This window comes from Centrocercus urophasianus, unplaced genomic scaffold (assembly GCF_019232065.1).
Source record: "Centrocercus urophasianus isolate 14NV4802_14NV808 unplaced genomic scaffold, USGS_Curo_1.0 seq_16, whole genome shotgun sequence".
Taxonomy (NCBI): domain Eukaryota; kingdom Metazoa; phylum Chordata; class Aves; order Galliformes; family Phasianidae; genus Centrocercus; species Centrocercus urophasianus.
In genome coordinates, this window is record NW_024884711.1 from 32,946,653 (window position 1) to 32,964,447 (window position 17,795).

The 17,795-nt window shown below is 43.3% G+C and overlaps 1 long non-coding RNA gene across 6 annotated transcripts; it reads left to right on the forward strand.

Moving 5' to 3' along the window:
• The first annotated feature begins 10,264 nt into the window (after window positions 1-10,264).
• LOC122159745 lies at window positions 10,265-16,043 on the forward strand. Of its 6 annotated transcripts, none has more exons than XR_006168608.1 (6): window positions 10,269-10,387; window positions 10,966-11,105; window positions 11,842-13,113; window positions 13,207-13,801; window positions 14,117-14,188; window positions 14,564-16,043. It is a non-coding gene; the product is annotated as an uncharacterized LOC122159745 (long non-coding RNA). The 6 variants fall into 6 exon arrangements; XR_006168605.1 differs by having other exon boundaries at window positions 10,273-10,387; window positions 11,842-13,347; window positions 13,720-13,801; XR_006168604.1 differs by having other exon boundaries at window positions 10,270-10,387; window positions 11,842-13,801; window positions 14,083-14,188.
• Window positions 16,044-17,795: the final 1,752 nt, after the last annotated feature.

The following is a 17,795-nucleotide window of genomic DNA, read 5'->3' on the forward strand; positions in this document are numbered from 1 at the left end:
ATGAAATACTCCTTTGAAAAACCAGAGAAAGTAATAGTGAATTCACAGCCACCACAGTAACCCCATATAGACGTCTTTGGAGAACCTGAAGTTGTCTCCCTCTACCAATGCTGCCAGTTCTGTCTGCAGGAAAGTCACCAAAATCGTAGTGCACACCTCTGGGCGGTCAATGACTGAGTCAAGGGAGAGGAACGTGATAGGGAAATGGAACACATGCAAACCCCAAGCATCTTACAGACAGAGAGAAGCAGTAAGAAATGCATCCTGCTTGGTAATCCAACTGCATGAGGAGACATGCACTAGATATGCTTGCTTATTTTGGGAAGAGCTGAGAGCTTTTCTTTTTCTACTTGACCAATCATAAAAATGTTAATTTTCTGATGACGTCAAATCCCATAATTATTGATCAGCTGGGTGACCTTGATGATTTCTTTTCAGAGTTATTTCCCTTTCTTTCTCATCCTGTCATGGTCGCCTTCAAGAAATGGGCACCAGAGAAGCCAAAAAATTCACCATGTTTCATGTCAGATGTTTATTGTAGCAGAACAATTACCACAGAATCCTATTTATTTTATAATGTGTTTTTAAACTGATTTGTAGGCACCAGACAAGAGTATAATGCAACAATATGTTTGATATGGGCTATGTAGGGGGAAACTGTTCACTAGGGTTTACCCTTCGAGCCCCAGCTCACATCAACTGGTACAGCAGCAATATTGCTCTTACTCTGACTTAGCCATTGCCTTTTGGGATCCAACTCCTCTTTGGCTACCAGAGGCCTGCAAAGGGCTGACACGGACAGAGGTGGACAACTGGAAAGTTAGACAAGGGCAATTGATTGCTGGCTGATTGTGGCCATGTAACACTAAGGTGCTTTGCTCCCATGATTATACAAGAACAGAAGTGTTTTCAAAGCCTCTTTCTGTCCTGAAGAAGAGAGGAAACTGGCATCTCAAAAAGAAGGAGGAAAATCAATGTTTATCACTGTCTAGTTCATTTTCTCTAATTTAATCTATTTTCATGGCAATTGGTCTGAACAACTTATGCAGGATCCCTATACAACCACCAGGGAAAGACTGGCATGTCCAGAGAGCTCAGGATCTTGTCACAGTTAAACATTTTTCCTAGTCTGGGAAGTCAAACTGAGCAAAACCACTCCAAATCAAAGTCTGCTCACTTTCTGCCTCTATCTCTTATTTGTCCAGCAATCAAAATCTCCAGCAAGCTGCTGCCAAAGCCTATCCACCCACATGGCCACAAAAATGCAGGCATTACTGCACTCAAATTAATCATTACCCTTATTACAGTCATGGCATTTGTGTTGAGCAGATCAGAGCATGGCACAAAAGTTGCTGTCCTACCACACTTTCGTTGGAAACGAAGTCCATTTTGGAAGTGATTCTGTCTGTCCTTTGCCACTGACTGCCACTGAAGCAGATCCAGTTTGTATTGAAACAACAGAATTTGGAGCTTTATGGATGCGAAAGTTTTAATCCCTCTTACAGATGATTAGTTCTTTAATCCATAAAGAAAGGAGGATTAGAAACAGAGTCGGGAGCAGCCATGTCCAAAAGTGGTTCTGAAGGAGCAGCTAGAGGAAAGCCTACAAGAATGAACCAAACCAAGGTGCCAGGACCTGCTCCTACTGGAGTGGGCCAAATTCTAAGTGTTTTGACTAGTTGCTCAGTTGGCCCCACATTATTCTCTTAATGACCATCCACAAATGTTTGTACGAAAGGCTGGGATGCTCGCTTGCACGAACTTTTTGGAATAGTTAATCTTCAGTCAGTAAATCATGGTTTGGGACCAAAATTAAAATAGTGACTAGCAAATAGGCAGTGACACAGAACTCTGCTCAACTGTGCCAGCAGATGGGCTGAAACCTGCGTGTTCTCTTGTGGCCATGGCAGACATAGGCAGGTAATCTCCTACCTCCCGGCCTCTGACACAGCTCCTCCTGGTCATGTTCAGGCACAGAAACATTTTATTACAAGGCGGATAACTGTTGCAACTACAATTATAGATAGTAAATGCATTAGGAAAGATAAAGTGTCGTGGTGAGTGTCTCATAAACAGAAAAAAAGTACACAGCTTGTCGAAGGCATCCACAACAAATGGCCAGCTTGTTCTTTCCTCTAGTTCAGCAAGGCTATGATTTGTGGCTCCTGAGTTGCACTTGGACTCTCAGCAGTAATCTGACTGTGGAAGCTCAGCTCAAGGGGTACTGGCAGAAGACTGTAACCCGAGAAATATCACTCAAACAATGCTGTCAGGCATTGCGGTGCTGTTTCTTGTTCGTCCCCCCTCACCGATTTGTTTACACTGGAATGGAAAGGTAAAATAATATTCACTTCTGTAAACCAGATCATCAGTAAAAAAGCTTTTGTTAATATTAATAAATAGCTTTCTTAAGAACCCCCAGGTCCCTGTGGTAGGTATTAGCTTTTGGTTTCCAGTTACTCAACCTCTTTACAAGTCTTAGAGATCTCATAAACTTTGAATGTTGTAGTAAAAATATTTATAGGGTAAGTCAAAGAAAAACATAAAATTGCATTCAAGTTTTGACATGAGTAAAACTACTTATCCTGCTTATTTTTTATTATGAAAAGCTGGATGCTGTGACCTCACTAAAAAATGATAGCTATTTAAGCAGAAAGGTTGGAAAGGATTTTGTACATGTTAGTATTTCCTTTCTAAAGTATTAATATTTACCTTGGGAAACTCTTAAGTGCTTAATTGGAAAAGACAGACAAGCAGTGCTGCTGGTGTCACAGGCTGTTTAGGCAGTTACAACAAAGCCCTGTGTAATAATTCCAGATGATACTTGAGTAAGAAACTAGGCCAACCTGTGTTTTCACCATGCTTGATAAAGGCTAGATCCACTAAGAAACTCTGAGTTTCACATTAAGTGCTTAAATTCATCAGCCAAATCCTAGAAAGCCTACTTTCAACTTGTCCAACTCTGTAGATGCTTAAAGACCTTACAGCATTTGTTTCCACTGGCAGCATGTCTACAGCCATTGCACCCTACTCTAGACCTCACCAGGCTGCAGGGAGTTCCAGATAAGCCCTGTTATACCTTGCCACTTCCTTATCTTGCTCACCAAGTGGGAGCCAGCTGGTAGGCTCAGAGGATGCTTGGTGAATCATACTTTGCATGGCAAGCAACACAGGGCACAACTTCTAGGGCTGGGCTGTGTGTCTGCTGGTCTGTACCGTATCCCTGGGACAGGGAGTCCTGCTTTTGAATTCTCACCAGTTTCCAGGCTCTCTCACATCCCAGGAAAGTATTTGAGAAGGTCTGAGATGTGTTCTCCTCCACCTATCTGTTGATTTGGTTCTGTGTTGCAGAAGTAATCAGAATTTTTGGAAGGCTGCAAGTTAGAAAGAGGCACTGATTCATCTCTAGGTGATATTTTCTTAATATACAGACAAGCTGCAGTGAAGTCACACCAGGCTAAGAGAAATGTGTTAGATTCTTGCTTTCCAGTAGGATGGTTCTTTGGGAGAGCTGTTAATTAACATCTTAAATCAGTAATCTGCCTTGAAAATTCATGCTGACGTTGCATAAAAGAGAGCTGTTGTTCAGGCAACAGAGCAAGGGGCTAGATTTTTAACAGTCAAAGTAACAAATCTGATCATCTTATCAGAGAACTTTTGGGCTGGCAGCACTACCAAGCATCCAGCTTACCTCTGCCTCCTCCAGCTGGGAAGGGGCTTTTGTGCTGGAAAGACCTTCCTACAAACATGTTCAACAAGTTCTTGTTAATAATTTCCCTAATGAATGTTGATTCATGTCCCTTACCCCAGCTGGAGGCTTTGGGAGATGGCTTACAGTGGACAGCAATGGGAACCTCCAGGGAAGTCCTCTCCTGTGAAAAATGTTGCGTTCCTGCTTCATCTCTGATTTTGTGTTAAAGTTGTGTTAGAAACAGTGAAGGATTCCTCAGGGGCAAACAGCAGAAAAGCCCTTCTCTTCAGTCCTGTCCAGACATCCCTATGCTGCAGATGAGCCAGGAATGGAGATGCTCTGCAGGGAACCAGGTCAGGGCTTTGTGGGAGGGGGTAGTAGCAGCTTGTATCACTGCACTTAACACCAGCAGCTCTGACAGTGTTAACACACACCTGGAGCTTTTTACTGCTATTATAAAACAGGAGTTCAGTTGAGTTACTGTCCCATGATGTTTAGACAGAACATATACAAAGCTTTCAAGACCAAAAGCCAAAACCTTAAGAAAAAATATGTGCTATAATAATAAGTCACTGCTTCTGTATTGAGACCTTGTTTTCACGAGGTGACCAATACGTGACTGTCCTTTCTCTTCCTTTGTCTTTTGTAGGTGAGGCATTATGACTTGTCTTAGGGATGATCTTTAAGGATAACAGCACAGAAATAATTTCATAAGAACTTTTACTTCTTGCAGCATCCACTACAAGTTACAACATAAAACCACCAAACCCTTGAAGATTATGCGAGAGTTATAGCTTGATGAGCCATTAAATCAGGCAACCACTATTCAGGGTATTTCAGTAACAAAAAAGAAATGTTATAATGCTGTCTTTTTAATGCCCTGCTTACTTTGCACAATCTTGTTTTTAATCAGCTCCCTCAGTAAGAACTGGGGATAAATACCAAGTTCACATGCGCACACAAGTTCTGAACTTTGAACAAATGCAGTATGTTAATACATATTAATCTGTTTACTTAGCCCATGACTGGTCACAGCCAATAAATCCATAAATCCCGGCTCTGCTGATTGTGTGGCTAGCATATAAGCATGCAGTACACAAAGGAAAACCTGGAAATTTGTCAGCTCAAGGACCTCGCTTCGTGAAATGAGAAGGTGCCTATGCTGAAGATGTGCCTTCAGAGGCTAGTTGTGATTCCCCACACGGTTACAGCTCGTCTGGGTTTGCACACTGAATTGTCATGCAAGACATCCAAATGGACATTACGGGGCATGTGTTTGTGATTTCTGACCTTGGTAGAACAGGCTGGATAAGACTCTTGTATTTTACATGGACATAGAACTGATTTCCTTGCAGAACAGACACATAGATGTTAATTCAAAGCTATTGTGCAACCTCACTGCAGAGGCATGCGGTGCTGCCTTGTGTTGGGTGTGTTAGCGCTGAGCTTGATGTTGTAATGACTGCGTGCCTCATTTGAGGGCTTAGGGGTAACTGGCCTCCAGGGATATTGCACTTTGAGTTTGAATCCTTCACTAAAATCATCTGACTGCTTGTTTGGAAATTGAAAAAAAAAAGACTCTCTGCTGTATTTTACATGACCTTTTGAACAGGATGCAAGGCTGAGAGAGAGCCCAGCTCCGGGTTCCTGCTGGCTACATCCTCCTGGCCCTCCCCATTCTGTTACCTTTGGTACCAAAGCCTCACGGCCAGCAGATCTGTGACACAGCCTTCTGGAACAAAGCTGTGACTTTGATGTGATGGAAGAAACACTGCAGTGGGGGGGGGCGTGGGGCACAGGCTCCCCCAGCTCTGCAGTCTGTAAGTGGCTCTGGAGCGTGCTGTGCTCAGGGTGCTGGGGTCTGTCCCTGCTTAGTGAAGACAGATGTGAGTGCTGAGTGAGCAGCAGCTAACAGACTCACAGAGTAACACTGGCAGGGTGCCCTGCTTTTCAGATTTCAGTGCACCTACAAAAACTCACCAAAAAAAAAAAAAAAAAAAAAAAAGCCCTCTACATTTTGGCCTAGAGCAAGGCTGTGGTGTAAGCAGTTCATCAACACACACTCTCTTTAGCTCCTTAAACACACAGCTAGATCAAAATAAAGTATGAAGAGCATAAAGTAACTCACAGACACCGTTTATTAACACTGAGGCCTGCTGCAGGAAGAAAGTGACCCAGTAAATATTCTCTCTGAGTAGTAAAATAGCTGCTGTAAGGAGTTACAAGAACTTTTGTGAGCTGTAATTCCCTTAGGAAAAAAAAAAAAAAGAGAGGTTTTTACAATCTTTCATCTCTGCTTGAAAGCAGAAGTAAAAAGCTTGCCCCTAAACAACTAGGTGCTTGTGAGCAGCCTGCTAATAATGTCATCTTCTGTCTGGTCTTAAAGCAAGAGAGAGATATGGACGGAAAACAAACTCACAAACAGTTTTGCTCAGCTTTATGAGTTCTGTGACTTCAAAGATGGGAAGAAAAGCTCCTCAGGCTGGATGCCCTGAGGACCAAAAGTTCAGCAGCTTTCAGAGTATGTTATGCATTTGAAATTCACAATGTTTGATAAAACTGCAAATTGATACCTCACAATGGAGGACCTGTACACAACAAATCCTGGTGAGGTTTTGGAACAGGCTGCCCAGGGGAGTGGTGGAGTCACATCCCTGGTGGTGTTTAAAGAAAGGGGAGATGTGGTACTAAGGGACATGGTTTGGTGGGCAATATTGGTGGTAGGTGGGCAGCTGAACTAAATGATCTTAGAGGTCTTTTCCAACCTTAACGATTTCTACTCTGGCTCATTGGAAAAACCAACAAAATGCACATACTTACGTTTTGCTTTACATGTTGTCTTTCAGTGAGGTTTATTTTACAAAAGGCTGTGGTGTGATGATGTGTGTGAATACCGTCTTTCTTTACTAGTGACTAAACCAAGGCAGAAATATTGCACTGAGCTAAGTCCAATTCAATGTATTCTTGTTTATCTTCCTTCTGTATCCCTATTTCCCCATGGCAACTGTCAGTCTGGGTCTAACTGCTCAGCTCTAAGAAAGTTTACAGCAAATGTTGTAGCAATCAGAAACGTGATTGTCCTCCCAGGGTTTGGGACAGCAATGGCAGCGCATATCAAAGCAGCTGGAAGGAGAACAGCCAGAACGATTTCCCTGTTTGCTGTAGAAACGGTGAAGGACACTAAAAAGAAATGCAGCTGATAGCATGATCCCTGCCAGTGCTGTGCTTGCAAATAATGAGTTAAACAGTGATTCGAGTGAAATAAATGCATATTTTTTTTCTTCTGTGGACAACTGAGTCTCTAACAAGAACCACGTCTGTAATAAAAGTTATGATGTCTCTAGCAGGAACTGGTAGTGCAAATCAAACATACCATTAGCTTGTTAGGCTCAGCCAAGTGAAATAACAAGCAGCTGGGCAGTGCTGTATACTGAAATGGAAAACTGTTGCCCCTTAACAGAAGATTTCCTCAGAGAAAATTAAGCGCGAGGGGCAGCAACAGACCTGGTTATTCATGAGCACAGTGTCATGGGAAGGTCAGGGGAAGGACCTCACTTAAACCGTCATTCTGACTCAAAAAATGCTGCCTGACTACTGAAGTCAGCAGCACAAACCCTCCCCAACGCCTCAATGAGCACACTGGGGGGTAGGGATGTTCCTGGCCCTGCACCTGGCTGCTGCCACCAGGAGAAGCAGAGGCAGGAAGTGTAGCCATGTCTGGCCTCTGACTTGCCAGATGGGCTAGCAGGCCCAAGTGAGGGCTCAGACTGTGCCTGGGAAATGGGGAGCAGGTGGACATCTCTTGTTTCAGAAAAAAATCACAGAATCACAGAATTATAGAATACTTTGGGTTGGAAAGGACTTAAAGACTGTCTAGTTCCAATACTTCTGTCATGGTAGCAGTGATCAGATTGCCCAGGGTCCCATCCAGTCTGGCCCTGAATGCACTGGGGATTGGGTATCCACAACGTCTCTAGGCAACCCATTCCACTAATCTATGAGTAAAGAATTTCCTCCTAACATCCAACCTAAATCTCTCCTCTTTTAGTCTAAAACCACTCCTCCTTGTCCTATTGCTATAAGACTGTGTAAAATGGTGGCTCCTCTCCTGACCATAAGTTTCCTTCAAGTACTAAAAGGCTGCAGTGCAGCTTCCTGGAGCCTTCTCTTCTCTAGTCCCAGCTCCCTCAGCCAGTTTCCATGGGAGAGGTGCTCCATCCCTCTGAGCATCTTTTGACCCCTCTGCTCCAACAGCTCCACATCTTCCTTGTCCCAAACACGGAGACCCAACACAACATGCAAAGTGACACGTTCTGCTGCACCAGAAGAGAAATTGGAGGCAGTCTGTGTTGGGCTAGATGGGATTCTGTATTTTCAAACAATTGGGTTATGTGAGTTTTTGTATTTTCAAACAATTGGGCTAGAATGAATTTTTGTACTTTGGGCCTTTCAGCTGAAACCAAGCTGTCTGTGTTGTCGTGTTCTCTTTTACAAGTGTTTGGCTAATGGAGCCTGGGTGGCAGAGTGGAAAATTGTTTGGGAGGTTTGAGTTGCCCTGTGTGTGTTCCGCGGCCCAGCAGCCAGACATTGTTTAGTGACTCCTAGGAGGGATCCTGGTAATCACAGCTGATTTGCAAAAGCATATCTGTTGCCCATGTGCATCAATTAGATTACAGCATTTCTATGCAAATCACAGACTTGATATTGATCCCACAGCTTGCAGCCAGCTGAGAACATTTTCATGCTTGTCTGGAGCGAGGCCGTAGGAGACCATTTCCACAAAATCTACTGCAGAAGTGCATCCAGTTTTCAAGTGCACATCCGCATTTAGCAACTCCCTGTTGCTGAATGTCAGCCCATGGCACATTCACAGACTGCCCTCATCACTGCCATGAGCCTCCAACACGAGCCTCTTGTGCTCTGCCTGGCTCAAAAATCCCCCATACATTTTTGGGCTAGTACTCTGCATGGGAGGAAGTTGGACTGCATTTCCCAGAAGCCAGCTCCCTAAAGAGGGAATTTTAAAGGAGATAAATGTGTTTTCTGGCTCTGGGTGTTGCTAGCTCCCATCCATTTCTAGATGCTGGAATATGCCCAAGTCTGAATAGACAACAAGGGAACAGCATTTTGAACAAAACTTTTCTTTTAACAGCATAATTCTAAACCACTTCCACATGCTCCTGGTACACGTAGGCACTGCTTTCACCTGTGTCTAACCAGAATCCAATGGAGGGTAACAGGAGCTTACTTGACGAGGAGATTTCTGGATCTGCAGATGTGCCCTCAGTTGCTGTCAGACACTCTGCTGCTCAGGCAGCCCCACACTGTGCGGGGCACGTCTGCAACTCCACTTTTCCAGAATAGCATCTGGTGTGTAAAAGGCACAGAAAGCTTTTGCCCCAGCTCTAATACTTAGAACTGGTTAGAAAAATGCCTCAAGAACATTGCAAAAGAAAATTCCCAAATGCCTTTCTCTGCAACTCTTTCCACTTTCTCATTTAATAATACAGCTGTCTTAATTTTTTCAGTCAGTGACAAGGGAGGAAAACTCCCTCTTCCCTTCATCCTTTTCTGCCTCAGGAAAAAGAGAAAAAAGGGAAGGAGGAAGAAAAGAGGGTTTCTGGGATGATAATGTCTTGAAATTATTTTTGGTGGTTTTTTGTTTTGTTTTGTTTTTTTTTTTTTTAAGTTGAAACATTTTGGAAAGAACTTTTCCACTTTTCTTCTTCCGTTTGAAAGAATCTTTTTTAAGGAAAACTGCTTTAAACTCCAAATACTGGGTAACTTTATAAACAAAATTCTTTCCTCATTTTATTAAGGGAATTAAACAAGGTGCAAGTGATGGCTGAAGAAACAATTTCCAAGATGATTGACACATAGGAACTTTTATCTTTTCAACTATAAATTTTGATTGGTTTTTGCACCCCCTCGCCCCCCCCACCCCCCACACACCTACTTCCTCCTTTCCTCCTTCGAAAAATTATTGCCTTTCAGTTTGTTTTAATGGTGTTTATGTAATGCCATAAATATTCTTGTTTAGAACCGTAATTATTCCCTGTGATTAATTCTGCCCGTTCTAGGAGGTTGTGCAAGATTTTCACTGGAGGGTATGTCTTTCATGTTTATGTTACTCCACGTAAAGTGGAATTTGCCCCCTACCAGAGCTGGATCAGTGAGGGCAGAGTTAACATTTTTCCTTTCTCCTATGGCAATGTTTGGAAGCATTTTTGGGGAGTGTTTAGTATCATTCCTCTTCAGGTCAGGATTAAAGTAACTGGCAGGACTCTGGGCCAGGGGTCCCTTCACTGTCCAACCTCAGCTCTGTGGGGTGGAAGCATGCTATGTCCAAAAGTCACTTCCTTTCTCTTTCTTTTATACCCCATTAGGCTGTGTTTTCGATTTCAGAGGAATTCCTATAAATACACTGATGGTAGCTGCTAATTGTGGGTAAAACATCTACTGCATGGTGGCAGTGGGAATTTTCCCAAAGTAAGGGACTTAGCTGTCTGTATTTTCTGAGGAGTATTTGCAGAACTTGGAGATAACGATCAGAATGTGACAACATTCTGTGTTACGTGAGGGCAAACACATGAAATCAGACAACACTGCGGCAGTAACTGACAGTGCACAAAGGCCAGATGCCTGCACATGGTGCCCAGCCTTTGTGCTGCTCCTTATGGACCTGGTTAAATGAAGGTGAGTAGCAAGACTTGAGTACCCCAGAACAAAGGAAGGAAACCTGGGGGAGACAGGAAAGAGTTATGCTTTAAAGAATATATAGGTTATATCCTCCAAATAGACAGTTTTTCTGCTTGAACGCATTTCAGACACTTTTCCAACCAACCAATGGAAATAGTACCATTTTTAGCAGTTTAAAAAGTGAAATCTAGAAACGTTTCTCTGTCATCCTCTTATGCAATTTTTGTAAACAACTATTTTACTGCCCAGAAGAACTGTCTTTGATTGTTAGGCATGAAATGAATAAGTTAGGTGATGTTTGGGGAATGTGGTGGACTTTGTGTTCATTGTTTCTGTGCAGAAACCATTTGCCAGAGGTTTCTGGGGCTGATGGGAAAGGATTTGCAGTGCTGGGTTTGCCTTTTCTTAAGTCATACCTGCATCTAAAAAAACCAGACTATATTAAGGGTGGGAAGCCTTTGAGAGACCTGGGTGGAAAATCCCAGGAGTAAGGATGTCCCTGCACTGCACTGCCCAGGCCCCTGGCAGAGCTCAATAGGTCATGTTTGCTGAAGGTGCTTGTTTTCTGTCACCAGGAGCAGCCAGCAATGGGACACCAGAAGGGCAAAGCATGTCCTCAGTGACCATGGATGGAGACAGCCGCATTCACAGATCAGCGCTGCCATGGAAACTTGGTTTGCAGAGCTCCCCATGGCAAACAAGGAATGAATGCCAGGTCAGCACCCGGGATCCAAAGGGAGGAAAGAAAGGATTGAGCAACTGTTTGCTGAACTTATTTAGAAGCTTCCCTGGAATATTCCAGTATTCCATATATTGGAGTGAAGAGTTTTTAGTCAAAGTTAGGACAAGGATTCCCTTTGTTTGAGAAAAGGGTTCTGTCTTTTGGATGCGTTCAATGAAGGACAGCAGCAGAGCTAAGTATTGATTTAATTTCAAAATAACCTTCAAAGACCTAAAAGAGATTTGATGATCAGCTGTGCGCTGAAAAGAAATCTCAGAAGGCTTTTTGTTCAACATAATGATTTACAAGATGTGTTATCAGCCATTAGCTTAGGAGTTCTGCTTATAATTCCAATTTTGATCCTTGTGAGACCAAACTCATGTCTGTATTTTGTCTGTAGAGATCTGTTGGCTACCTAGTCCTAGATATATCGAAAGCATGGCTGACAGTTTCACCACTTGGAAAACATAACTTTTCTTACAGCATCAAACAATGAGCTTTCAGTAAAATATTTTATAACAAACATCCCTACTTCCTCCTTCCTCCCTTCCTGCTTTCCTCCCTTCCTCTCTCCCTCCCTTCCTTCCATTTTTCCTTCCTTTCTCCCTCCCTCCCTCCCTCCCTCCCTCCCACCCCTTCCCCCTTCCTTCCCACTTCCTTTCCTTCCTCCCTCCCTTTGTTTTTCATCCTTTTTCCAAGTATACAAAACAATGTACTTTTTCCCCTACAGGTGAGCAACAACCTGTGACTTGGGAGATATAGTTCTACATTACATTCCCTTACAGACTTCTTTATGACCAGCTCCTCTGTCTTGGGAATATAGACAGATGCAGTGTGCTCTCTGTAGGCTGGCAGTGCCTGCCATGAGGGCCACCTGTGTTATCTGGAACATGCAGCCTGGTGACAGCTATACTCAAAGCCCAGCATGGATGCACTGCAGCAGTCCTAAGGCACAGATGAAGGGTTCAACACAACAACTTGCAGTCTATGTGGTGAAACCTTATCCCAGAATCATAGAATCACAGAATCGTATAATGGCTTAGCTTGCAAGGGAACTTAGAGACCATCCAGTTCTAACCCCCTGTCATGGACAGGACTGCCACTGAACAGATCAGGCTGCCCAGTGCCCCATCCAATCCAGCCTTGAATGTCTCCAGTGATGAGGCATCCATAACTCTCTGCACGCCTGTGCCAGTAAACCTTCCCATGCCTGAACCAACAGCTCTGCTTGTGTGAGGCTGGTGTAGGTATCTCCATGCGCACCTCTAATAGCAAAAGTGCCATTTGTCACCTCAAATTTCAGACCTGGATGGCTAGAAATCTAGTAATGAAAGCCCAGTAGATACCTGCAGTGCTCTAAAAAGTGTGTTTCGTGAGACTGATGCCCTGAATGTTATTACTTGACTGCATGTTTTACAGCCAGCTGCATGCCCATTTGGGGGAATTTTCGTTTAAAACTTATGTCCGCAGCAAGGGAAATGTCAGAAAACACATTATTAAACTCAAAATTGAACCGATGAATTCTTCCCAGACAGTAAAACATTTTCCCTCTCAGTGGAAGAGACTGTGGTTTGACATTCTTTGTTCTTCATAAATCCAAGTTAACCAGTTCTTTTTATCAGAGAGTTATTCCAATTTGCTATGAAGCAGTTGCTTAATACTTTGTTGCAGTATCTTGCCAAGGTTAAACTGGTTGGTTGTTCCCCATATTTTCCATTTCTGCATAAGATAGCACGTCAACCTTTCTCTAGTGCCTAGGGGCCTTATAAACCCACATGAGTTTCTAATGGCTCAGCAGTTGTCTTGCCTAAGCTGAAAACTGAATGTCCTCATTCCTTCCTGGTGTTGGTCTTATACAGAGAAGTTTGAGGATTTAAGACTCAGCTGAATGTAAAACCAGAAGTATGGGAAAAGTGCTGGAAATTGAGAAAAGTCAGTGGCAAAATTTCCACAGCTTTTATTGGAAGGAAAATTTGGATCTATGGGCATGAATCTGAAAAGGGTAAGACTGGGTTACGTAAAACTGGAGGCTAGCAATCAATATGAGAAAACACTCAACTCATACAATGTACTCTAAATTATCTGTTTGTGGCAGATCATTGCAAAAACATGAACTAAAAGAAGGAAAACTGCAAAAGCCAAGTCCCCTGATGTTAGTATTGGAGCTGTCAGTTTGCAGGTTCTGGTTGGGTGCATTCATTTCTGCTGAGCTGCTGTGGTATCCTGCTGCCCACAGGTACATGAGAACATCAGCCACCCTTGTTGTCCAATGCCCCTTGGCTAAATGACCTGAACATGTGTTTCCCTTTGTTCAAAACCAGAGGGAAAGTTTCTATTGCAGCCTATGTCTCAGAATGTAAAAGTCCATGTGTCCGCATCTGGCTCACTCCAGCTGGGATGCCTCAAAGCTGCCTTTTCTGCCTATCAAAGTGTTAATAGTTTCATGCTAAGTACGCTAAAGAGGTTCCTTAGATCCTCATTTACATATGTTTTGTATTACCCGTGTTTTTGCTTTTCATGGTTTATTTTTCCCTCCCACAAGTTGCCACTATCCCCTTCATTAATCCATCTAATTGAAACCTGACATTTTCTGATTTATTGTTCCAAGTTCTCTTAAAATCACCAGTCAGAAGAACAGTTGTACTCCTGTGTAGTTAAAAGAAGATGTTCAACAGCAAATTTTGTCTTAGGTGTGTATAATGATTTTTTTTTTTTCATTTACCCCAGTAAAAGATTAAAAGATAACCTTGCAAAGCATGAGTTTCATTAAATCAGCCATTCAGCGGGCAGGCTGAATTTTTCATTTGGATTTACTTTGTTTTGTGCTTGAATATCTTTTATTAGTATGTGTTGGAAAAAAGAGGAGGGGCTTGCTAAAAGGAGGACAACGGCATCCTCTCATTGGAGCTCAGTCTATGAGTTACCCTTTCATGGGAGCTGATTTGATCTCCTTTTTTGCTTCTTCGAGCAGGGTGTTTTACCTGCCTTTATCTTCTGACCTGTAGGTGTGATGTTACCACCTCTGTCTCTTTTGGAGCAAAGCCTGGGCCTTGTCAAAGCTCCCCTACTGACTGACGGTGAGCATGGAGCCTGAAGGGCTGCTCGTGGTAATGGGAAGGATGGATCTGGTGGAGGCAGTCGGTGTAGTGCCTCCTGCAATCCCCATGGTCTGGGGGCAGGCAGCCAAGGGCTCATCCTTGCCAAACCTGCCTTGCCTCTCACTCCAGCAATGCAGCAGCATTAATAAGGGTATAATCAGACACAGGGGAGATGCTTATTTCCTGTCACTTAAAGTAGATTAAACAGTATACAATTCACAGAAACAACATTCAGTTGTCTCTTTTAAACTTAATATTAAGTCTCTCTTTTTTCCCTGACAAACTCTTCTCAGTGTCCTTTAATACAAGATATATTGAGCTTTAAAAAGTATATTCAGCTCTTACATTTCACAGGTTAACTGAAGGATTTGAGGTGTCTTACAGCAACAATGTCAGGAACAGCATCTACCAAACTGTCCAGAGGGAACAGGGAAAATCAGCAAGAGAAAAACGTATCCACGACGGAGAACTATCGTGGAGGCCTCCTGCTGAGATCCATCCTGATGTTGGAACAGGAAGCAAAGTCAAAAAGTGGTGTGATTGTGTTGACACTACTGCCTGCTGCAGTGAGTCCTGCTTGTCCCACCTGAGCATTCACAGAGAACAACTGTTGTGGAGCTGCCAGACTCACCCTGCCTTCATTGTGCACTTCCATGGACATGGAGATGGCATGGGACATGGGACAGGCAAGTCTGTGGGCTGCCATGTTTCCTGATATCAGTGAGAAAGGGGAAAGGTGAATAATAGCTACTTGGTGTGAGATTCCCTCCTTCTGTTTTGGGAAGTGCAGCCGGGATTTGGGGAGCCAGGGGAAATAAGTGAGGTGATTTTTATGCTTTGGATTCAGAGCGCTGCAATCTGCCTACATAGTTCCACTTGGTTTCAGCTTATGTGAATTTGGAACAGAGATTGTTTTGAAAAAAATGGAGTGAGAGCTAGCTGGGCAGAAAATACATTTACAACAGCAGGTCACACATCATGGGGAAACATCTATGGGATACATTGTGGGGAGTAAAGTCTGGCTGCAGATCAGTGCTGCAGGGAAGCATTAGGAAAAATTTTCTAGTATTTGCTTTTTATTAAAACAAATCCCCACATACATTTTCTGTGGAAAGGAAGCATTTCGTACAGAAATTCTCCACAAAGAAAGACCAAAGCTACTCTCTATAAAAACCTTTCACATTTTACCTGGAAACATTTCTATCTATCTCATGTCATCTCAGAGGTGAAGGCTCTGACCCTCAGACTGAGGATCAGGATAACCTATCTGGATGAGGATGAGGAGCACAGTTCTTACAGGAGGATGGACAAAACTACAAAATGGGACACAGCATGCATTCCATACCTTCTAAGAAACATGGGATAGCAAGGGTGAGAATTCTAGCCTCTCCAGCTCTTGTTTCTCCAAAAGCTACTTTGTAGGTGAGCAGTAGTTTCTACTGCACCAGAGCAAGCCCATCCACCTTCATTAGCAACACAGACCCCCAAAAGACAAGATACTTTACTATAAAGAATGCTTTTGCTTTTTTTTTCTGCAATGCATTCGTTCCTAAGCACAAACCTAGCTCATATACATAGCTGATTTTTTTCAATACATTTCCAGAGTGTGCATGCTGATGGAACAAAAAAACTCCAAATGTAAGGAAACTCATTCATTTGGTTCGCATTGATGCTCTCCTTCCAGCTAATGACTAATACTGGCTTTAAAGAAACCTGCATTGTCATTGAGAAGTATTGCATGAAAAGTAAATAGCCTCAGAAATCACTGTGGTAACAGGTCATAAATCAGTTAAAGAATAATATCAAATAATAAAAATAGTATTTTTCCACTACAGTGGATCGCAAATCTTTCAGATGTTTCATGTCGATGTTATCATCTTTTCCCTGAAAGCAAAAGCTTCTTGATTTCCATGCAAGCTGCTCTCTACTGAAGCTAGCCATAGAATCGTGCAATCTCCTGAGCTGGAAGTGACCTACAGGAAACAATGAATCCAATTCCCGGCTTCACTCAGCACCATCCAAAATCCAAACCCAGTGTCTGTGAGCAGTGTCCAGATGCTCCTTGAACTCCAGCACTCGGGGCCGTGCCACAGCCCTGTGCAGCCCGTTCCATGCCCACCGCCCTCTGGTGCAGAACCATTCCCTGAGCCCAGCTGCCCTCCCCTCACACAGCTCCATGCCGTTCCCTCAGCCCTGTCGCTGTCACACAGAGCAGAGCTCAGCGCTGCCCTCCATTCCCTGTGAGGAGCTGCAGCCGCCATCAGGCCTCCCCTCAGCTCCTCTGCTCTGGGCTGAGCGCAGCCAGGCACCTCAGCTGCTCCTCACATAATGCCTCCTTGTACCTCTTGTGTCTTCCTTGCTTGTGCTTTCATATGCCACCAAATCACAGTAACTTCTGGGAAGGCTTTTAGTGCCATTCCCTTTAGTCAGGACACAAAGTCAGATATCTGTTTTCTAGCTGTGCATACATACCTTTCTGATGGGCTTACACACCAGCCCCATAAGACCACAGTTTCTTAAAGCACAGAGGCTCTTTAGACCCATGATCGTTCCAGCTTTGTCATAGATAATTATCGCAACTTCACATGCATTTTTGCAATCCTGTTCAAGGCATTTAATTGCAGGATGAATCAGGGCACTTTAACCAGCCAAATTTCCTACACTGTCAAAGAAGAAAGGTTTCTCCATGGGTGTTTCAGAGCACAGCTATTGGCTGCCCAACACTAGACATAGACAAGTATGACTGTCTTCTTCCCAAATAATTCAGCCTCTCACAAAAAAAAAAAAATAATAATAATAAAAAAAATCATGAATCAGGCTGAAAAATTGCAGGCTTCTTAAAAATAGAAAGGATAAGTTGTTTGCTTTCATGAGTGCACTTGTGTGATGTTTCCATGCTGCTCCTAGCATTTATTTGTATTTGCGCTGTGTGGACTTTTTGTTCCTGACTGAGGCTCTGGGCCTCATGCAGCAAAAAGAGTAATAAATCAAGACAGAAAAACTCAGAAAACAGCTGATGGAGGAGTATTCCTGCTGTCCTGCAGGCTGTTCACCTGGCAGCTCAGCAACCTGCAGACAGGGCTGGCTCAGAGCTTGGAGGCCTCTGCTATGCAGCCCCTCATGGAGCAGGAGCCACAGGGCTGGGTCTCACTGGAACTGTGTCCCCAAAGTTGCTATAAAACAGGATTTTTTTCACAGCGCAGAGAAGAACCTGATTCCTTTACAGTTTTGAAGGGATCCCAGAGGGCTCTGTGTTGCAGGGCTTTGTGTGGAGATGAGGTGAGATCCAACTATCTGGTGCTGGCAGAGAATAGTGTCAGATTTGCTTTTGAGCTCATCGTAATTAAGATTTTCAGCTGAAGTTCACACACCACTTCCTTGTTCTTCCTCAAGGCAGATTTCTCTGCAGTTGTACAAATCACAGCTTTAGAATTACACATTTTCAGTTCCTGTCTTGGGAACTGGGTATCGTAATTTTGGAACTGTAAGTTTGCAACATTGCCCATTTTAAGCCATGTATTATTTTCTCTTTATGGTATTCAGTGTGGTGATTATCATGAGGATTTTATTTCCTGGGGTATGCAAT